This window comes from Oncorhynchus gorbuscha, linkage group LG04, assembly GCF_021184085.1.
Source record: "Oncorhynchus gorbuscha isolate QuinsamMale2020 ecotype Even-year linkage group LG04, OgorEven_v1.0, whole genome shotgun sequence".
NCBI classification, from domain to species: Eukaryota; Metazoa; Chordata; class Actinopteri; order Salmoniformes; family Salmonidae; genus Oncorhynchus; species Oncorhynchus gorbuscha.
Genome location: NC_060176.1, coordinates 37,145,312 through 37,169,491, shown reverse-complemented (window position 1 = coordinate 37,169,491; position 24,180 = coordinate 37,145,312). Strand labels below are relative to the sequence as shown.

Here is a 24,180-nt window from a genome sequence, read left to right as displayed (position 1 = left end):
CTCAATCAACTTCACCTGGAATGCTTTTCCAACAGTCTTGACGGAGTTCTGACATATGCCGAGCATTTGTTGGCTGCTTTTCCTAAACTCTGCCATCCAACTCATCCCAAACCCTCTCAATTGGGTTGAGGTCGGGAGACTGTGAAGGCCAGGCCATCTGATGCCTAGGTCATCTGATGCAGCACTCCATCACTCTCCTTCTTGGTCAAATAGCCCTTACACAGCCTGGAGGTGTGTTGGTGTCCTGTTGGACAACAAACGATAGTCCCACTATGCGCAAAACAGATGGAATGGTGTATCGCTGCAGAATGCTGTGGAAGCCATGCTGGTTAAGTGTGCCTTGAATTCTAAATAAATCACTGTGTCACCAGCAAAGTACCCCCAAACCTCCTCCACCATGCTTCACGTTAACAACCACACATGCAGAGATTATCCGTTCATCTACTCTGCATCTCAAAAAGACAAGGTGGTTGGAACCAAACATCTCAAATTTGGACTCATCTGACCAAAGGACATATTTACATCAGTCCAATGTCCATTGCTTGTGTTTCTTGGCCCAAGCAAGTCTCTTCTTCGTATTGTGGTGTCCTTTAGTAGTGGTTTCTTTGCAGCAATTCGACCATGAAGGCCTGATTTACGCAGTTTCTTGATGTTGAGAGGTGTCTGTTACCGTTACTTTCAAAGTTATTGAAATTGTAAGGGTTTTCTGGTGAAAGAGAAGCGGACCAAAAAGCAGCATGGTGGTTATTCATGTTCTTTAATTTATAAAGAAACTACACATGAGATAACTAACAAAAACAACAAACGTGAGAAAACCTAAAACAGTCCTATCTGGTGCAAACACAGAGACAGGAACAATCACCCACAAACACAACGTGAAACCCAGGCTACCTAAGTATGATTCTCAATCAGAGACAACTAATGACACCTGCCTCTGATTGAGAACCATACTAGGCCGAAACATAGAAATTCCCAAAACCTAGAAAAACAAACATAGACTGCCCACCCAACTCACGCCCTGACCATACTAACTAAATACAAAACACAGGAAATAAAGGTCAGAACGTGACAGAAATCTTCCGGATTGACTGACCTTCATGTCTTAAGTTAATGGTGGATTGCCATTTCTCTTTGCTTATTTGAGTTGTTCTTGCCATAATATGGACTTGGTCTTTTACCAGAGGACTTACTTCTGTATACCACCACTACCTTGTCACACCACAACTGATTGGGTCAAACACATTAAGAAGGAAAGAAATTCCACAAATTAACTTTCAACAAGGCACACCTGTTAATTGAAATGCATTCCAGGTGACTACCTCGTGAAGATGGTTGAGAGAATGACAAGAGTGTGCAAAGCTGTCATCTAGGTAAAGCCCTTTTACTGTACTAACAAATGGCTGAAATAAATGTTACATTCTGTACATTATCATCTTTACTTTATTTATACCCTAGGTTTTTAAAGCAACCCATTTAATTAGGGGGAGTAAAAAGGGACATGAGAAAAGTGAATGTACTGTATAGTTAATGAATTGTATCTATGATGTACAAACACATCTGTCCAAGCGTCGTAGCAAAACAGAATTGGCTTTACCATGTTTGTAATATCTAACTGAAGCATTTCCTAATTAGAAGTTAGAACAATCACACTGATGCCAAACTCTAAAAGGTTATTGGCTCGTGAGCTGAGTCTGCCAACTGACTTTGCCGACCCCCCAGATCCCTTGATGACACAGTAGTGTCATGGCACACTAGTTTGGAAACGAGAGAAAAGATGCATCCGAAATATCACCTTTTTAATTATGTAGTGCACTACTTTTGACCAGGGCTATGGGCTCTGGTCTGAAGTAGTGCACTATATAGGGACTAGGGTGCCATTTTGGACCCAAGTAAAGACAGAAAAGCAGCAACTCCCCAAATGAGTCATAAAGCTGACTAACGAGGCTTCGTCACATTTTTCTGCCTTAGGACCCTTTCCTGCAGTCAAATGACTAAATCGCCATCAAGTGGCCTCATGGGTGGAATATTATTTATTTATTTTTAAATTTCATAATTAATGAGATTTTTTTTAATATCATATGGTTTTGTAATATTTCAGTCTTCTGTGATGTATATAATGTGTAATATTGTGAGGCAAACTCAAAATGGAATACATTTCAGCTTATTTTTTGTAAGCCCAAAATTATATGTGTGAGGTATATAGTTTTGTTTCAAACAAATGCGCATGGTTTTGACCATTGCGCTAGGGGTGAGGTAATAAGCAAAATCAAACAGCAAGTTTTATGGTCTTTTTTTTATTATTTCAAAGCTAGCAGAATGTGAAGTCTGTGCAAAGAAATAACGTCAGGAAAGGAATAACGACACCAATTGTTCATATTCCAACACCAGAAGGACCATTTAAGCACTTAGTATTGGACTATCTGAATATGATAAAACCGGTTAATGGCAAGAGATACATGTTGGTGATAGTTGACAGATTTAGTAGATAGGTAGAAGCAGTACCATCAAAAGATCAGGGAGCAGGCACAGTGATTACATTTCTAACAAGAGAAGTAATGCCAAGATTTGGAATCCCAACAGAAATAAGCCCAGACAATGGTTCAGAATTTATAAAAATAATGGTAAAACAAGTAATACAGCAGCTTAGAATTATGCAAAGGCTGGGATGTGTGTATCATCCGTACTCGCAAGGATTGGTGGAAAGGGCAAATGGTATAATTGCAAAAATTACCAAGATATGTGAAACCGCAAAACTGAACTGGGAAGATACACTCCCACTAACACTAATGTATTACCGCATGGAAGCTAAGAGAACAACTGTCACACCCTGACCGTAGAGCTTTTTATGTCTCTATTTTGGTTTGGTCAGGGTGTGATTTGGGTGGGCATTCTTTGTTCCTTTTTCTATGTTTTTGTATTTCTTTGTTTTGTTCATGTATGGATCTCAATCAGGGACAGCTATCTATCGTTGTCTCTGATTGGGAACCATACTTAGGTAGCTTTTTTACACAGGGTTTTTGTGGGTATTTGTTTTCTGTATAGTTTAGTTTCCTTACTGTTTGTTTTCCTCTTTGTCATTTTTGTTCAAGTGTTCTGATTTAATAAAATATCATGAACACGTACCACGCTGCGCTTTGGTACAGTCATTTACAGGAGAGGATCGTTACAACAACGCATCTAACACCGCATGAAATGCTTACCATGAAATGCTATGCCTGTACTTGTGCAAGGGGACCATATGATAGACCCCCATTAGAACGGCTAGAACTGGAGTTCAGAGAATACATTCAGCAATTAACCATTATAAACTCGGCAAAAAAGAAACGTCCTCTCACTGTCACCTACTTGTGGCCTGGTGTGGCCACCAGCTGCATTAAGTGCTGCAGTGCATCTCCTCCTCGTGGACTGCACCAGCTTTGACAGTTCTTGCTGTGAGATGTTACCCCACTCTTCCACCTCGGCACCTGCAAGTTCCCGGACATTTCTGGGGGTGAATGGCTCTAGCCCTCACCCTCCGATCCAACAGGTCCCAAACGTGCTCAATGGGATTTAGATCCGGGGTCATTGCTGGCCATGGCAGAACAATGACATTCCTCTCTTGCAGGAAATTACACACAGAACGAGCAGTATGGCTGGTGGCATTGTCATGCTGGAGGGTCATGTCAGGATGAGCCTGCAGGAAGGGTACCACATGAGGGAGGAGGATGTCTTTCCTGTAACGCACAGGGTTGAAATTGCCTGCAATGACAACAAGCTCAGTCCGATGATGCTGTGACACACCGCCACAGATCATGACGGACCTCCACCTCCAAATCGATCCCGCTCCAGAGTACAGGCCTCGGTGTAATGCTAATTCCTTCGACGATAAACAGGAATCCGACCATCACCACTGGTGAGACAAAACCGTGACTTGTCAGTGAAGAGTACTTTTTGCCAGTCCTGTCTGGTCCAGCGACGGTGGGTTTGTGCCCATAGGCGCCGTTGTTGCCAGTGAGGTCAGGTGAGGACCTGCCTTACAACAGGCCTATAAGCCCTCAGTCCAGCCTCTCTCAGCCTATTGCAGACTTATTTCCTGAACACTGTTTGAGGGATTGTGTGTTCCTGGTGTAACTCGGGCAGTTGCTGTTGCCATCCTGCACATGTCACGCAGGTGTGATGTTCGGATGTACCGCTCCTGTGCAGGTGTTGTTACATGTGGTCTGTCACTGCGAGGACGATCAGCTGTCCATCCCTGTAGCACTGTCTTAGGCGTCTCACAGTACGTACATTGCAATTTATTGCCCTGGCCACATTTGCAGTCTTCATGCCTCCTTGCAGCATGCCTAAGGCATGTTCATGCAGATGAGCAGGGACCCTGGGCATCTTTCTTTTGGTGTTTTTCAGAGTCAGTAGAAAGGCCTTTTTAGTGTCCTAAGTTTTCATAACTGTGACCTTAATTGCCTACCGTCTGTAAGCTGTTAGTGTCTTAACGACTGTTCCACAGGTGCATGTTCATTAATTGTTTATAATACATTGAGCAAGCATGGGAAACTGTATTTAAACCCTTTAACAATGAAGATCTGTGAAGTTATTTTGATTTTTAAAAGACAGGGTCCTGAAAAGGGGACGTTTCTTTTATATTCATTCTACCTTCCGAAAATACCTCATATTTTCTGACACCTGATGTTTCGAACTGCATGTAACTGTGTTGACAGTCATTGATCTACAAGTCATTTTGCATGCTGAACTAACCAAGGCAGTATCACTAGTCAGACACTAGTCATGTTCCTGATCTTGCACATCTGCATGGTGACTGGGAATATGGCAGAGTACAAACAGAGTAGTCATTCCCTCCGCAAGGGAATGTCAGTATAGAGACAAAGTGGAATCGCAATTCAACGGCTCAAACACAAGACGTATGTGCCAGGGCCTACAGACAATCACGGACTACAAAAGGAAAACCAGCCACGTTGTGGACACTGATGTTTAGCTTCCGGGCAAGCTAAATACCTTCTTTGCCCGCTTTGAGGATAACACAGTGCCGCCGACGCAGCCCGCTATCAAGGACTGTGGGCTCTCCTCCGTGGCCGATGTGAGTAAGATATTTAAATGTGTTAACCCTTGCAGGGCTGCCGGCCCAGACGGCATACCTAGCCGCATTCTCAGAGCATGCGCAGACCGGCTGGCTGGTGTGCTTACGGTCATATCCAATCTCTCCCTATCCCAGTCTGCTGTCCCCACATTCTTCAAGATTGACAAATTTGTTCCAGTACCCAAGAATGCAAAGGTAACTGAAGTAAATTACTATCGCCCTGTAGCACTCACTTCTGTCATCATGAGGTGCTTTGAGAGACTAGTCAAGTATCATATCACCTCCACCTTACCTGTCACCCTAGACCCACTTCAATTTGGTTAGCACCCCAATGGGTCCACAGACAATGCAATCAATAATAATAATATAATATATGCCATTTAGCAGACGCTTTTATCCAAAGCGACTTACAGTGTGCATACATTCTACGTATGGGTGGTCCCGGGAATCGAACCCACTACCCTTGGAATTACAAGCGCCATGCTCTACCAACTGAGCTAATCACACTGCACACTTCCATATCCCATCTGGACAAGAGGAATACCTACTGTGTGTAAGAAAGATGCTCATTGACTATAGCTCCGCACTCAACACTATAGTACCCTCCAAGCTCATCATTAAGCGTGAGGCCCTGGGTTTGAACCCCGCCCTCTGCAATTGGGTCCTGGACTTTCTGACGGGCCGTCCCAAAGTGGTGAAGGTCGGAAACAACACCTCCACTTCGCTGATCCTCAACACTTGGGCCCCACAAGGGTGCATGCTCAGCCCCCTCTTGTACTCCCGGTTCACCCATGATTGTGTGGCCAAGCGAGCCCACAACTCAATCATCAAGTTTGCAGACGACACAACAGTAGTAGGCTTGATTACCAACAACGATGAGATAGCCTACAGGGAGGAGGTGAGGGCTCTGGGAGTGTGGTGCCAGGAAAATAACCTCTTACTCAATGTCAACAAAACAAAGGAGATGATTGTGGATTTCAGGAGATAGCAGAGGGAGCACTCCACAATATCCACATTGATTGGACAGCAGTGGAGAAAGTGGAGAGTTTTAAGTTCCTCGGAGTACACGTCACTAACAAACTGAAATGGTCCACCCACACAGATAGTGTTGCGCCTCTTTAGCCTCAGGCGGCAGAAGAAATGTGGCTTGTCACCTAAATCTCTCACAAACTTTTACAGATGCGCAATTGAGAGCATCCTGTTGGGTTGTATCACCGCCTGGTATGGCAACTGCTCCGCCCAGAACCGTAAGGCTCTACAGAGGGTAGTGAGGTCTGCACAATGCATCACCGGGGGCAAACTACCTGCCCTCCAGGACACCTACAGCACCTGATGTCACAGGAAGGCCAACAAGATCATCAAGAACAGCTGCCTGTTCACCCCGCTATCATCCAGAAGGCGAGGTCAGTACAGGTACATCAAAGCTGGGGCCGAGAGACTGAAAAACAGCTTCTAGCTCATGGCCATCAGACTGTTAAATAGCCATCACTAGCACAGAGAGGATGCTGTCTATATACACAGACATGAAATCAATGGCCACTTTAATAATGTCATTGTAATAATGTTTACATGTCTTACATTATTCATCTCATATGTATATACTGTATTCTATACTATTCTACTGTATCTTAGTCTATACCGCTCTGACATTGCTCATCCATATATTTATATATTCTTAATTCCATTCCTTAGATTTGTGTGTATATTGTGAAATTGTTAAATGTTACTTGTTAGATATTGCTGCACTGTCAGAACTAGAAGCACAAGCATTTTGCTACACTCGCAATAACATCTGCTAAACATGTGTATGTGTCCAATAAAATTTGATTTGATTTGTATGTTGCATACATTTTATAAATGTTGTAGATGCAAATGTGAACGGCCTGGCAACACCAGGCAAGGTAACAACACTACTAAGTGCATCACAAGAGGGGCATGAGTGCTATGTGGAGGTACCCCTGAGGCACGGTGTCAACCCAAACCTGTCCTGTGACATCAGCCGGACACAGCTTTCTATCCACGCATTCTATCCGGCCATAGCAGGTATACAGACAACACAAGTTCGGATGCTTTCCACATTGAAATATATCATACCATAGTCCAAAGGTTAAATGTACAATGTAAGGCTTAGAAATATGTGTATCTGTCTGTAGTGTCCTGTCTAGGCTGATTGCTGTGACGGACCATGTGTGTGACCGTGGAGCTACGGTGGTGAGTCCGCTCTACTCAGCTGGAGAGAGTGATTATAGCCTGTGTGTGGAGCTGCTGTTGATAGAGGGCTTTAAGCCAGATGCCCAGGACTGCAGCTCTATCTTTAAACAATGGAACGCCATATCACTGATCGCCTACACTCTCTCAATCGGGACCCCCCTAATCTTGAGGTAGCTTGCATACTCACATACTCACATACACTCACCGTTATGCATTGCCACACAGCCTGGCCTAATTTCTTCTCTCAGTGGTTCCAATACTTAACCAAATACTTATTTTTCCACCATAATTTGCAAATAAATTCATTAAAAATCCTACAATGTGATTTTCTGGATTTTTTTTCTCATTTTGTCTGTCATAGTTGAAGTGTACATATGATGAAAATGACAGGCCTCTCTCATCTTTTTAAGTGGAAGAACTTGCACAATTGGTGGCTGACTAAATACGTTTTTGCCCCAGTGTAGCTCTGATACTGTATATCCAAGGACATACATGAAACATAATAAATACAATAAGTTGTCTCACTCTCTTCCTCCTTCCTTCTTTTGAATTACTTTCTCTCCAGGAAGAGAGATGAAGAGAACATGCAAGGAAGAGGAGGGAGAGAGAAAGAGAGAGGTGGATAGGTGCATAGCAATGTAGACTCCTCCTCAAAGGAGGAAGAGGAGGACCATCATCCTCGGTGAATTTCATAACATTTTTAATTGTAAAACATTTACAAAATGTGTCATTTTTAAATAAAACTATCCTAAATACAATCACGTCACCAAATAATTAATCAAAACACTATTTTGCAAAGAAGGTCTACAGTAGCCTCAACAGTACCATGGTAGGGTAGCACTATGGTGTAGCTGGAGGACAGCTAGCTTCTGTCCTCCTCTAGGTACATTGACTTTAATACAAAACCTAGGAGGCTCAAGGTTCTCACCCCCTTCCATAGACTTACACAGTAATTATGACAACTTCCGGAGGAAGTCCTCCAGCCTATGTCCACCCAATCAAAGACCAAAGAATTAATCTAGTACTGAAAGCATAAACTACAGCTAGCTAGCACTACAGTGTATAAAAATGTGGTGAGTACTTGAGAAGGACAATAGTTGAACAGTTCTGAACAAATCCATTTCTTCCAAAATGAAGGAGAAGCAAGAGAGAAAGAAAGAGAAAGATTGCCATTTTTTCTCTTTCACTTACTTAGCTAGGAAATGCAGCTAGCTCGTTTAGCCTACAGAAACACCTTGCTCTAACAGAGGGTTGCTATGTTAGCTAGCTGGTTATGACTTTCCTACACAACACTGGAATTCTTCCTAGTCAAGGTAAGCTTTTTATATTACTAATTTATTGCCACCCGGGCCCGCATGGATTTGACTGCTTGCTGACTGTACACTGTAACGTTACCGCATGATTGTAGCGTGTTTACTAAGCTGTTAGTTCTATTAGCTATGCTTACTATGACATTACTTTAGCTAACAATGACAACGATGTAGGCTATGTGTTTGGCTTGGAAAGGTTTTTTCGCCTGGTCACATACAGCTGTTGTGTTGTGCATTGAAGTCCACAAGCGAAGGGAAGAGGTGAGAGGAGGAGCCCGCATAGATTTGACAAGGAATACAATGTGGCTGCTATGAAAGTGATCTGTGTTGACACGTGATCAGGTGCGTATTCATTCCCGCCGATTCTGTTGAAAAACGTTTCTTAGATGGAGGCAAACGGAACAAAACGGGAATAAACATACCTGAATTTGTCCAATAGAAACTCGTTTGCAACTGTTGGACTAATGATTACACCCACTATCAGCTAAATGCAGGCAAGAGTGTGCAAAGCGGTATTGAATATCACTGTCTGTCCACGTGTCACTGTTTGCTACCTCAAATTTGTCTCTCGACCTGTGTGCACCTACGTTGTAATCTTTCATTCATAGGCTAGGTTGTAGTAACCTCATGATGGACATAGGGAAATGTTTAGTATCATGTAGTAGCCTAAACCTATAACTGTTACATTGAACTGGTTGAATGGGATATGAATGAGAGTCATCCAATATGCTGTAATAGAAATAACGGCATGGTCATGAAAAACAAATCATCCTCCCTCATCTTAAACGGCACTGACCGCCATTGGTGGAGGGGCATTTTTGAGTCTGTTCCCGGAGTGGGGCCAGTGAAAGCCAGGTCATGTTCATGGAAGATCATGGCTCTTTTTAAACATGGCTGAATTATACTCTGGCTGTTACTGGAGATGCATTTTAAAGGAGCATTGGGAGGCTTAAACCAAGGCCAACGACAATAAATAAAGGTTAAATAATAAAATAAGGGCTCTACAGTTTTGAGGTAACTCCACAAACAAACACACACACACAGATATACACACCGAGATACAAAATCCCACACCCATGGACACAGTCTGAAGGTTGTGTAAGGGATTTCCTCCTCCTCTTCCAAAGAGGAGAGGCGAAAAGGATCAGAGGACCAATATGCGGCGTGGTAAGTGTCCATGGTTATTTTAATATGTAAATGTACACATGAACAACTGAATACAAAAACAAGAAACATGAAAACCCAAAACAGTCCTATCTGGTGCAAACACAGAGACAGGAACAATCACCCACAAACACACAGTGAAACCCAGGCTACCTAAGTATGATTCTCAATCAGAGACAACTAATGACACCTGCCTCTGATTGAGAATCATCCTAGGCCGAAACATAGAATTACCCAAATCATAGAAAAACAAACATAGACTGCCCACCCCAACTCATGCCCTGACCATACTAAATAAAACAAAGGAAATAAAGGTCAGAACGTGACAGGTTGTTTGCCTCTGGTTGACCGTAGTAGAATAAATAACATTTAGATTTTTCTAAACCACATGAAACCAACATAATCATTTCAGAAAACTTCAGTCATAAATGCAGAAAAAGAAAACCTGAAAACTGAACAAGAGTTTTTGGAATGTTAATAGAATGCCATAGAAAAGAGCTTTAACTACAACCATGCATGTTTGGGTGCTGGAGTCATTGCTATGCAGACAGCAGGCATAGCGTGTGGTTTGTGGTACAGTATGCTCTGTTACTGTAGGCTCTGGCAGATGCTTGAATCAAACAACAACCTCCTCTGGCCACAGGGGAATAAACAATCACTGGAAAGAGGGACCTACCTGGCAACGCTCTGATCCGGAAAACACACCTTGTGCCTACACACACACTCACACACACAAGCACACGCACGCTTGCACAAACACACTCTCACACACACTCTATAGGGGTCCCTCATGGAAAAAGCTTTTTTGTTCGCCATGGCGACAGGGGAAGTGGAAAAGGACATTTGACCTGTATGTATAAGACAATACACACACACATACACACACACAGGTGTTTACACCTAATTTTCTCTGAAACATTGTGTCCCCCCGTATACGCTGTGACCTCATCTGTACCTCAACTGATACTGTTAGTGAAACACCCAGTCCTCTTCGCATATCAACTTCTTTAAGATCTGTGTTTATGAAGAATAAATAAGCTTTTAAATAAATTGGAAAAAGCTACAATTATTGGGAAATTGGTATGTCCAGACTCCCCACTGAGTACAGAGCTTGACAACAACTCTGGACACACACCCTAGAGGACAGTCGGTAATGGGGCGCGATCTTAACATCATCCTTTCATCATCATTACTGCCGAAAGAGACCAAGAGAAGATCTGTAGTCCCAGCTGACTCCACACACACACAGACACACACTCATGCACGCATACACACCTTTTCCCTCTCTCCATCTTTCTCGCTCTTTTCTTTCTCACTCTCTCCATCTCTCTTTTCTTTCTCACTCTGTCCATCTCTCTTTTCTTTCTCACTCTCTTTCAGGGAGTCTGTCTGGGATGGATCAGTCCCAGTCTTGTGACCAGCTGTCTATTATCATTATCAGGCCAAGCCTCATCCTCGTACTCAGCTGTCGGCCAGTCTGGCTGGCTGATTGGACTGTGGATCATTAGGTGCCATTTCATCTTGGCCCATTGGTTAGTTAATGATTCCAGAACCATCCTCAGGGAAATACAGGCCACTTGGTTGGGTGTCTGTCAGCAACTCTGTCTGTGTACACACATGGATAGTGACATCAGCAACTTCTGTGTACACACTGTGGATTTAGCTCATTTTAATTAATGAACATAAAACTTAAAGCCTCACTCTGCGATAGGCTATTTACAGCCGTTTTCAAACCAAGCGGTAGGACTGTCGTTTTGCTGTTTTTCGAATCCTGGATTGTCTCTTTAAAGGGCTATTTCACCCAGATTTAAAATGTCGCCAGTCGTTAATCTGACTACTTAGCTTGGATGTGATCTGTACAGCAGGACACTGATCACTTCCTTCAGGAAGGTGGAGTAGAGGAGATGAGAGCCATTATTGGATTAAGAGAAGAATTAAGTCTGAGCTGCTAACCTCAATATACTAATAATCAATGTGGAAGTGGGAGGATACCCATATGATTTACTCAATCCTCTTACTGCTGCTGAGGAAAACAACAACAAAAGCTGCATCCTGACACTCATACTCGCAGTGTCACATACACACACACACGCACGCACACACACACACACACACACACACACACACACACACACACACACACACACACACACACACACACACACACACACACACACACACACACACACACACACACACACACACACACACACACACACACACACACACACACACACACACACACACACACAAGCAAAAGTTTGCATTTTAAAGACCTTGAAAAGGACATTGGATGGAAAATTGGCCTCAACCCCAGTGGTACATCATAAACGCTTTCCAGCTTATCTTCTTAAGGATGACGCAGAATACAGTTCCCATGCAGGAACATCACTCAACGGAATTTCAGAGCGCCACCTATAGTTTTTGATAAAACTCAAACTTTCATTAAACTTTCATTAAAATACACATTCAAGGTAGTGAATTAAAGCTACACTCGTTGTGAATCTATCCACCAAGTCAGATTTGTAAAATGCTTTTCGGCGAAAGCATGAGAAGCTATTATCTGATAGCATGTACCCCCAAAATACTGCAACGTCACCTAACACGACAGATTTTGCGGTAGCCAGCGCTACCCAAAACGCAGAAATAAAATATAAAACATTCATTACCTTTGACGAGCTTCTTTCTTGGCACTCCTAGATGTCCCATAAACATTTATTTGGGTCTTTTTTTTTCGATTAAATCGGTCCATATATAGCCTAGATATCGATCTATGAAGACTGTGTAATCAAGGAAAAAACTGAGTTTGATAACGCAACGTCATTTTTAAAAATTAAAAAAGTTGATGATAAACTTTCACAAAACACTTCTAAATACTTTTGTAATGCAACTTTAGGTATTAGTAAACATTAATAATCTATCAAAATGATCACAGGGCGATGTATATTCTATAGCTCCACGTCTTGAAATCATGTCCGGATATTTTTTCAACCAAAACATCCTGTCAGAGACCGGAAGAAATCGGCTGCCTTGTTTCGGTTTGACCAAGAAACAAATCCGAGACAAATGACAAGACTGTTGACAGCGTGTGGAAGCTGTAGGTATTGCAACCTCGGCCCCATTTAATGTGGGTCACTTTTAACAATCGGTTGAAGTGGCGCATGGATATATTTTCCCATTTTCAGTGATCAGATTTTCTTGCACTTTTCGATGAAACGCACGTTCTGTTATAGTCACAGCCGTGATTTAACCAGTTTTAGAAACGTCTGAGTGTTTTCTATCCACACATACTAATCATATGCATATACTATATTCCTGGTATGAGTAGCAGGGCGCTGAAATGTTGCGCGATTTTTAACAAAAAGCTGCGAAAATTCGCAGCCTCCCTATTAAACTGTAAACAAGGCTGTGTAAAGTGACATAAAATATAAAAACAACCACAAGGAACAAATCGGTAGTTGACCCCTTAGTTGTTCAAGATTTTTCATTAAGTGTATGCTATTATTCTAGGTTGTAACTTGTTGTGTTGTTGTGTTGTTCTACAAGAGAGAGAGAGAGATTGTGTGTGTGTGTGTGTGTGTGTGTGTGTGTGTGTGTGTGTGTGTGTGTGTGTGTGTGTGTGTGTGTGTGTGTGTGTGTGTGTGTGTGTGTGTGTGTGTGTGTGTGTGTGTGTGTGTGTGTGTGTGTGTGTGTGTGTGTGTGTGTGTGTGGTACATTGAGCCTCGGGTTCTGTCTGTGTGGTTGTGTGATTGAGGTCTGTGTAATTGTTACCCACCCTGACAAACTCAGACCTTGTGAAAATACTTTCCTGCCAACAATTGCTTTTCCTCTCCTGAGTCACATGGTAGGTAATTAGTTTGACTCCCAATCCACACAGACATCCGCAAACACATACACACACCTTCTTACATCACCTGGCTGGCCACATGCAGTATACACACACCAGAGGAGGCCTACGAGTGCAGGTTCATTGTAATGGCTGGAATGGAATCAATGGAACGGAGTCAAAAGTGGTTTCTATATGTTTGATGTGTTTGATATTGTTCCATGTACAGTGGGTAGAAAAAGTATGTGAACCCTTTAGAATTACCTGGATTTCTGCATAAATTGGTCATAATATGTTATATGTCACAACAATAGACAAGCACACTCTGCTTAAACTAATAACACACAAACAATTATACGTTTTCATGTCTTTATTGTACACACCGTGTAAACATTCACAGTGCAGGCTGGGAAAAGTATGTGAACCCTTGGATTTAATTACTGGTTGACCCTCCTTTGGCAGCAATAATCTCAACCAAACGTTTTCTGTAGTTGCGGATCAGGCCTGCACAATGGTCAGGAGGAATGTTTAACCAAAACTGTTTCAGTTCAGCAATATCCTTGGGATGTTTGGTGTGAACTTGAGGTCATTCCACAGCATCTCAATCGGGTTGAGGTCAGGACTCTGACTGGGCCATTTTCTTCTGTTGAAGCCATTCTGTTGTTGATTTACTTCTGTGTTTTGGGTCGTTGTCCTGTTGCATCACTCAATTTTTGTTGAGCTTCAATTGGAGGACAGATAGCCTTACATTCTCCTGCAAAATAGCTTGATAAACTTGGGAATTAATTTTTCTGTCGATGACAGCAAGCTGTCCAGGCCCTGAGGCAGCAAAGCAGCTCCAAACCATGATGCTCCCTCCACCATACTTTACAGTTGGGGTGAGGTTTTGATGTTGGTGTACTGTGACTTTTTTCTCCACACAGTGTTGAGTGTTCCTTCCAAACAACTCAACTTCAGTTTCATTTGTCCACATAGTATTTTGCCAGTAGCGCTGTGGAACATCCAGATGCTCTTTTGCAAACTTCAGATGTGCAGCAATGTTTTTTTTTTGGACAGCAGTGGCTTCTTCCGTGGTGTCCTCCCATGAACACTATTCTTGTTTAGTGTTTTACCTATCGTAGGCTCATCAACAGAGATGTTAGCATGTTCCAGAGATTTCTGTAAGTCTTTTGCTGACACTCTCGGATTCTTCTTAACCTAATTGAGCATTCTGCTCTGTGCTCCTGCAGTCATCTTTGCAGAACGGCCACGCCTAGGGAGAGTAGCAACAGTGCTAAACGTTCTCCATTTTTACTGACAGTTTGTCTTACCGTAGACTGATGAACATCAAGGCTTTTTTTTGTAACCCTTTCCAGTTTTATACAAGTCAACAATTCTTAAGCTTGGGTCTTCTGAGATCTCTTTGGTTTTGAGGCATGGTTCCCATCAGGCAATACTTCTTTAAGCGCTGTGTTTGTCTGTTGTTGTGAATTAGATGAAGATCAGATCAATTGTTATGTCAATTTTATGCAGAAATCTAGGTAATTCCAAAGGGTTCACATACTTTTTCTTGTCATCGTATTCCATTCCAGCCATTACAATGAGCCTGTCCTCCTATAGCTCCACCCACCAGCTTCCTCTGACACACACATTCTACTCTCTTGCTCTCAACATACAACCACTTGAATATAGTTTTTGCACTATGTCCATGACAAAGAAACCACCTACAAATGCACTGAACAAGCCATATTCACTCACTGTATGAAATAGTTTGTCACTGCAAGCTAAACAACAATAGCCTGGTCCGAGATCAATTTGTGCTATCTTACTAAATGTGATAGTCATTATAGTTGACAGCAAGACAGCTGGAACCAGGCTAAAACAATAATGCAACCACACAGCAAATTGGCCAGTGTTACCTAGTAATGATTTTTCAGTGTAACATTTCTAGTGTTACATTAACTCGGTAAGTATTACATTAACACTCATTGGTGTAAACAGTTTGTGTTGAGAACCTTTGTTAAACAAAAAAAACAGCATACTCTATTGCAGGTTGATTTTTTAAAATTGTTTGTTTCAATATCTATGTTTTTGCATGTTCATTGATTGATTAATTCATCTTATGCTACTCAAATTTAAATAACATAAATGTTTCTAAACTAATCCAATCCGTTACTTGGGTTTATTGCACCTGTTACTGAAATGGTTGTTCTAGTTTAGATGGTTTAGGTAGTCTCATTTCGGAGTCTTTCGTAGTCATTCTGAATTCAGGTTACAGGTGAATAAAAATTGGAATTGTTGTATATCCCAACTCTGGCTGGATTCCAATAGGAATTACACATCACTTTGCAAGACTTCATAATGTGACTTGCAGGCCTGAAAACCTTGTACTAGAGTAGAACTAGGGTCTTGAAATAATTGTTGTATTCTGTTAAAGAATTACAATATAATTCTATATTAGCTTAGGATCTTACTTGGTGAAGGCCACAGGAAATAAAATGGATGAATGCAACATTCATATCTCTGACACTGTAACACTGAAAAATGCTATAGACACTGGACCAGTGTCCAATTTGACACTGTCAGGAGCAAGGTTTCCATCCAATTTGGAACAGATTTTCATGCAAATATTCTAAAATATGTATAGAACAATATGCACATTTTTCCACCAAAGATGTTTCAATCGAAATGACTTTTTAAGAATAAAATATTGCGTGATGACGTAGTGCACATAAAAATTACTTTTGCCATTTAAATTCCCATGTACCGAATGCAAAAAAAAACAAGTTAGATGTGTTTCCATTGCATTTTTAACTCTAACTGATGGTTTTGTCACAAAAACATTATATAGCAAATGTGCCCACTCTGGTCTTGGAAAATGTGCTTTAGCCAACAGGTCGCAGATACAGTGTGGGTAGGTTACCTAGACTATGAGATTATTATGGATAAGAGCGATATTATTTGCATTTGTCAAACAGCAGCCAAGCATCAAATCATAATGTCACCAGAATAAGACCCTCGATACTTATTGGAAAGGAGCATCAAGCTCATCACCTTGCACTTTCACCACCCTGTGAGGTTCACCATAATTTATTTAATCTGTAGCCTAATAAACTGTATGCTTTCCAGAGTTGTATTGGGAGGACCACACAAAGGACCACAGACATTTCTTGCATGACTCATTTTAAAGACATAAAAAGAAACCACCATGTCGAATGAAGAAATTGTCTGTCGGCATTTGTACCGGCATTCCGGCATTCCGGCATTCCATGTTTCCATCAGCCTGGTCATGACTTCTTTCATCCACATGAAATGGTTGGATGGAAACGTGGTTAACACTGGAGAATTTTCTGTGCACCACCAACCAATTTTTCCAGCAACCCTTCACATATGGTTTCCTCCCAGCTCATTACCTCCATTGGAACACACTCAAAGACAGAGGTCCAAACAAGTGCTTTGGCTTGAAGTTCAAACAACGAACTTGATGCAATCACACAGGCCTTAGCCCCATAGGAACCCATCTCCATGGTGACAGGTGGGTCCTCACTTACTTCCTGGGCACATTCACAAACAGGAAGACACAAAAACACCACGGCCTGTATTCATAAAGCGTCTCAGAGGAGTAAGAGTGCTGATCTAGGATCAGGTTCCCCATGATCATATCATCTTATTCATTATTATCTGCAAGGCTAAACTGATCCTAGATCAGCCCTCCTACTCTGAGATGCTTTATGGAGGGAAAGCAGGAGTTCACCCACCCCATCTGGCTGTGGTTACCTAATTACACAGAAATATATTTACTAGAACAGACATTCCCATTTAAGTCAATGTTCTGTAATTCCGTTTCTATGCTTAATTAGGGTCTCTTTTTTAGTTTGGCTCAGCGGCCACGACTACACAAAGCATCAATAGCTAATGAACTTACTTTGGTCACCTTTGAATTCTAAAAAGAACCATAGATGATTCAAAAGAGAACCATATGCCATAGAACTAAGAGATTCCCAACTAGGAGCAGTGCTGCTGTAAGACTGGGCCAAACTCTCTTTGACCAAATGTTCTCAGAGTGGGTTTTGTCTTGTGTTTTTGACTGTTGAATGATCTCATTTCTCATTGAAGAAGATAAAAGATCATTAGTGCATTCGTACTCTGAGGAGAGAAAATGCTAAGAGTGTAAAGAGAGAAAAAGGGTCCAGGGTCTGTATTCATAAAGGGTCTCAGAGTAGGAGTGCTAATCTAGGTTCAGGCACTGAATGTAACAATGAAATTACTCCTAAATAGTTGCTGAATGGTTGCTTTTCCCTCTCTCCACATCTACTCATGTATTGTCTACTCTAGTCGTAAAACATATCAGCCAAAGCCAACAAAACAATCTTCATAATTCGCACATCCAACTTCTCATCGTTGGTTAACAGCAGCTGGGTGCTGCTACATGGATGGTGGATGAGGTAAATGACAATGTTAAGCACTTTGAGACCCAATGAAAAGGTGCTATACAGTGGGGAGAACAAGTATTTGATACACTGACGATTTTGCAGGTTTTCCTACTTATAAAGCATGTAGAGGTCTGTAATTTCTATCATAGGTACACTTCAACTGTAAGAGACGGAATCTAAAACAAAACTCCAGAAAATCACATTGTATGATTTTTATGTAATTAATTAGCATTTTATTGCATGACATATGTATTTGATCACCTACCAACCAGTAAGAATTCCGTCTCTCACAGACCTGTTAGTTTTTCTTTCATAAATGCACGCCATAACAGCCAAATGCAGTCCTTAATTAAATGAGGTCTACATTTCATAGTCATGAGGTTATTTTTATTGGAGTAGGCAATAGAGAAACCGAGTGAAGCGATACTTCAGGGTGGAGAAACAACTTGACTATAGCACCTATTCTACTGTCTGACAGTGTGCCATCACTACAGATGTTTTTATAGCACGCACACACATGCACAGACGCATGTACGCACACACACACAACCCTACACACAAACTGCAGGTTGTAAATTAGAGCGGCTCTTGTAGCGGTTGAGTGTAGTGCTTTGTTGTTGTTGTGGGGTTTGCTTCCTGTCTTGCATTATTCATTTCTGATGTTCACAGTTGACTTGTCTTTCACATTATTTTGGTAGACCATCTTTAGATGCTCTACAGACTATCAGAAACATTTCAACTAACTATCTAACCCTAACCTTAACCTTAATTCTAACCCTACACTTAACCCTTAACCTAACCCTAACCCTTATTCTAAACCTTATCCTGCCTTAGCAATCAGTTGCATGTCAACAGACAGTTTGTTGATAGTATGATCATCTGTAGAGCATCTACAGATGGAAAATCCAGGCTATCCAAATAAAGTGCTACCAAAAATAAAGAGGCGTGTGCGTAAAAAAGTGTTTATCATGAAGAAGATAAAAAAAGAAGGGAGGAGGAGAGGGAGAGCTGTGGGGAGAGAGGAAGGAGATAAGCTAAGAAGTGTCTGGGAAGAGCGAGGTAGACTTCAGACCCAGACACAGTCTGATAAGGAGACAAAGAGGAAGAGAAAAGTTGGAGGCCTTCGTGGAAACTGGGATCAGAGCTCTAGGTAGCTGGTGCATCGGGAGGAGATGAAGAGAGGCGGATGAGATGATGAACTAACAAGGAAAGAAGGGAGGGAGGAGTGGGTGATGAGACGAATGAGGGAGGGAAAGGGGAAGAGAACGAGGGTTGAGAGGGAGGAGTAGAGGAGTGGGGAGTGAATCCCAGGGGTCTAGGATAAGAGGAGCAGGGTTGCTCGGTGAAGTGCACCCCCCAAGGAGAACCTCGACAGTGGTGCAGCTTTTCATTTTTGGAAAAAAATCCAGCATAAAATCCCTCCCCCCACGTACCCCCCCCCACACACACACACCAAAAAAACACAGCAGAGAGAGAGCGCAGAGACACAAATAGAGATTAATATAACTGTTGAAAAGGGCATATGCAGCAAATAAAGGGTGTGTGTGTGTATGTGGGGGTTGGGGGAGGTGTGTGTGGGGGGGGATTTTCTGAGATCTCTTTTGTTCGTGGCATGGTTCACATCGGGCAATGCTTCTTGTGAGTAGCAAACTCCAATTTTGTGAGTGTTTTTTATAGGACAAGCCAGCTCTAACCAACATCTCCAATCTCGTCTCATTGATTGGACTCCTGGTTAGCTGACTCCAATTAGGTTTTGGAGAAGTCATTAGCCTAGGGGTTCACATACGTTTTACAACCTACACTGTGAATGTTTAAATTATGTATTCAATATAGACAAAAAAATACAATAATTTGTGTGTTATTAGTTTAAGCACAATATATTTGTCTATTGTTGTGACGTAGATGAAGATCCGATCAAATTTGATGACCAATTTATGCAGAAATCCAGATAATTCTAAAGGGTTCACATACTTTTTCTTGCCACTGTATTAGAAGAACAGATTATGGGGCGAAAGCTGAAGAGTGTTATCGGTCCAATGGAATGAGATCAAGAGACCCCTCCAATACACCTGTCTGGGAGACCCACAGTCCCAAAGGTCACTTGAGGATCTTACTTATTCAATCGCCTTTCAGCCATGCATGTACTTTGAGATATTACTACGGTAATTTAACAACATACCATTTGTACAGTTTGTATGTTGCCCAAATCAAACCCACAATTCTGTTGATAAAAGCACCATGCTCTAACCTCCAACCAAATCTGAACAATATTAGCGATGTTCACCTAGATTGTATGAATACAATGAACTCATTCAGAACACGCATTCCTGACTAAAAGTTATAATCGATGCATTGATTGTCTGTGGAACTTTGAGCATTTTTATAAGTACGTTGGTGATGTGTCTCGATCATTGGAAACTGAGGTGGACTTGGTACATTTGCTGCTCTCATCTATTCTACAATAATTACTACTGCTAATACATCCCTTACAAAATCAAGGAAATGACACAAAGGCTAAGATGTGCTTGCCTTTCCCAAAGCTATTAACGATCTTGATTGAGGAGAGAAAAAACCTTCAGACCTTATTCAAAAGTGCCACTAATTCCACTTTATGTCAAGTGATAAGCGCAATAAACTGAAAAGGTCAAAGATTTTTACTCAAAGTCTCATTCTCAAATAACTGTCTATATTGAATGGTATGAGAAATGGGAAGGTTGAAAAACCCACTCGCATTTGTATTCAAGTAAAATCAAACGCTGTTATATACTCAGCCTTCACCTTCACCTTTAGATGTCTGGATACATCTTGAATGACACACAACGTTGAGGCTTTAAAGACACGTCATCATTTCCCAAGAAATATCTTCACAGTAAGATGTCTCAAGATGTCTTCACAAATATGTCTAAGAACGTCTTAAGGCATAGTTATGGCTGGAAAGAAATCATCAAAATATGCATAGTAACAAAAAGGAGGGAAAGATTCACATGTTAAGTCTTATGTCCCTTCAAAGTGTTGGGATGAAACATCGACAGAGAAAGTATGTGAAAGACAAATAAATCAGAGAGAAGAATGGGAGAGAGGGGTTGATGGAGAGAGAGCAGGGGGCAGGTGGAAGAGGGAGGAGGGATTTCCCTAAGGGGTCGATGTGTTTGTGCTTGCTTTGCGCTCTCTCTCTCTCTCTCTCTCTCTCTCTCTCTCTCTCTCTCTCTCGCTCTCTCTCTCACTCTCTCTCTCTCTCGCTCTCTCTCTCTCTCTCTCTCTCTCTCTCTCTCTCTCTCTCTCTCTCTCTCTCTCTCTCTCTCTCTCTCTCTCTCTCTCTCTCTCTCTCTCGCTCTCTCTCACTCTCTCTCTCTCTCTGTCGCTCTCTCTCTCTCTCTGTCGCTCTCTCTCTCTCTCTCTCTCTCTCTCTCTCTCTCTCTCTCTCTCTCTCTCTCTCTCTCTCTCTCTCTCTCTCTCTCTCTCTCTTTCTGTCGCTCTCTCTCTGTCAGTCGCTCTGACACTCAACGGAATCACACTCAACACCACACTCTCACTCACTCACTCTTTTTGAAACAGAGGCAGAGACACACACACATATCCTCAGTGTAACGCGGGGCAAGCACACCACAAACAGCAGAGAAGAGGAAAGAGGAAGAAAAGGAAGGAGGGAAATAAAGGAGGAGAGAGGGAAAACATTGAACGGAGTTATCTAACACTTAGATTTTCTCAGAGGCTTTGAAAGGAGATCAGACACAAAGGAGTTGAGAGAAGAGGAAAAGAGGAGGAAGACAGCGGAAACCCTAGACACAGGTTCAGTGTCACAGTGACTCAGGTAAGACCTCTCTCTTTCTTATTCACACACTGAATTTTTCACACACTTTTAATATTAAGATCCTTTGAAGTATAAAAAAAGATATATACACAATACTTTTTTTTTTTAACTTTTAAAATCACTTTTTTTTGCCCATTAAAATAACATCAAATTGATCAGAAATACAGGGTAGACATGGTTATGTTGTAAAGGACTATTGTAACTAGATTTTTTAATGGAATATCTACATCGGCGTACAGAGGCCCATTATCAGCAACCCTCACTTCTGTGTTCCAGTGGCACGTTGTGTTAGCTAATCCAAGTTTATCATTTTAAAAAGCTAATTGATAATTAGAAAACCCTTTTGCAATTATGTTAGCACAGCTGAAAACTGTCCTGATTAAAGAAGCAATAAAACTGTCCTTCTTTAGACTAGTTGAATATCTGGAGCATCAGCATTTGTGGGTTCAATTACAGGCTCAAAATTGCCAGAAACAAACAACTTTCTTCTGAAACTCATCAGTCTATTCTTGTTCTGAGACATTAAGGCTATTCCATGCAAGAAATTGCCAAGAAACTGAAGATCTTGTACAAAGCTGTGTACTACTCCCGTCACAGAACAGCACAAACTGTCTCTAACCAGAATAGAAGGAGGAGTGGGAGGCCCCAGTGCACAACTGAGCAAGAGGACAAGTACATTAGAGTGTCTAGTTTGAGAAGCAGGCACATCATAACGTCAACAGTGAAGAGGCGACTCCGGGATGCTGGCCTTCTAGGCAAACTTGGATTAGCTAACACAACGTGCCATTGGAACACAGGAGTGATGGTTGCTGATAATGGGCCTCTGTATGCCTATGTATATATTCCATTAAAAAAATCAGCCGTTTCCAGCTACAATAGTCATTTATAACTTTAACAATGTCGACACTGTATTTCTGATCAATTTGATGTTATTTTAATGGACAAAAAATGTGATTTTATTTTTAAAACAAGGACATTTCTAAGTGACCCCAAACTTTAGAAAGGTAGTGTATATTTGATGTTTAATTTGGCTATTAGTCCATACAAACGCATTGAATAACAGATTCACTACATGGAAACATACATAGACAGTCCCCAAAAAGTTTGTTCTGAAGTGTCTGTTTAATACCAAAAATAAGTGGTTAAATACATGTAAAAATATATTTATATAAAAAATGTTTGCCGATCTTTACTATATCTCTCAGATATAGGAAAGATCAGGAAACATTTACAAATTATACATGTACTGTATAGTTCCATAAAATGTTTCAACTGGCAAGTACGTGTTTGTGTGTAGGCCAAACTGCTCGGACGCTACAGACAGACGTTGGCAGATTGGCTGTACCGTCTTAAGAGGAGTCCAAAGACGCTTGTGGTGTTCGTAGAGCGAAACGGAGAACACCATTGTGTTCGTGAGAGTCTCATCTTTCTATAGAAGGGTCGGACGCTACATACGATTTTGTGAGAGAACCGTTTTTGTTTGGAGAAGTCTCATGGTCTAGCAAACACCGCTTTAGCTCTGTCACCACAGATGCATAAGTGCGACATCGGGGGATGTGGTGGATTGAGATGCATCGGTAGCTAAAACAGACAGATTGTTATGTGGATTTTTTTATTATGCTAATTACATTTCTGCAGGGGTCCGGACATCGGCTCTAGGGGTTATCCTAAATTCAATGACATGGTGACATTAATTGAAGTCGGTGGCCAGTGGGAGTGGTCTGTGAATGTCACTTTGGTGTGTGTGTGTGTGTGCGTGCAAAATATAGATGCTGTTAGAGAGAGGAAGAGAGAGAAAGAGAGAGAGAGGGAGAGAGGGGGTACAGATAGATGCTCACAGAGAGAGAGAGAGATTTATGACATGGTCTTTTAAGCAACAGTTAGTGGTATGTGGATAAACAGGTAGTGGTGGTGGACACACAGCACGTGTTGTGGGCTGCATATATTACACACCCATAGTGAATCACAACTCCAGCGAAGTATAAACCACAACTGCCTTGGACTCTGAACATCATATTCATGATAGTCATATCCGTCATGTTGTAAGCCAACCTCTCTAACTAATCTGGCATGGGTGACAGTCACTGTACTAGCGGTAGTTCACAACTCCATGGTAGTGAAAACCAACCACAACAGTCTGATTCAGTATGTGAATATTATGTTCTTGATCCTGTCATATCAATCGTGTTGTGAGTAAGCCAACCAACCTCTCGAACTCATTCAAGATTCATTGTAAATCAATTGCCAAAGTAGGGGGGTTTTGCCATTCTCTTTTTATGCTAATTTAAAATGAACCCACAAAATGTATATTTTCAGATTTCCCCTTCCCATTTCCAGCAAGCTTGAGGAAACCACCAGCCAAAGGAGTAAAAGTA

At 41.6% G+C, this 24,180-nt stretch overlaps 1 protein-coding gene across 2 annotated transcripts in view; it reads left to right on the top strand.

Moving 5' to 3' along the window:
* Positions 1-21,480: 21,480 nt before the first annotated feature.
* LOC124034027 (heparan sulfate glucosamine 3-O-sulfotransferase 1-like) overlaps positions 21,481-24,180 on the top strand; it is a 36,663-nt gene continuing 33,963 nt past the window's right edge. For both annotated transcript variants that reach the window (XM_046346663.1, XM_046346664.1), the window contains exon 1: positions 21,481-21,805. The gene's annotated coding sequence lies outside the window, so the exon portion shown is untranslated. The remainder of the gene's footprint in view (positions 21,806-24,180) is intronic.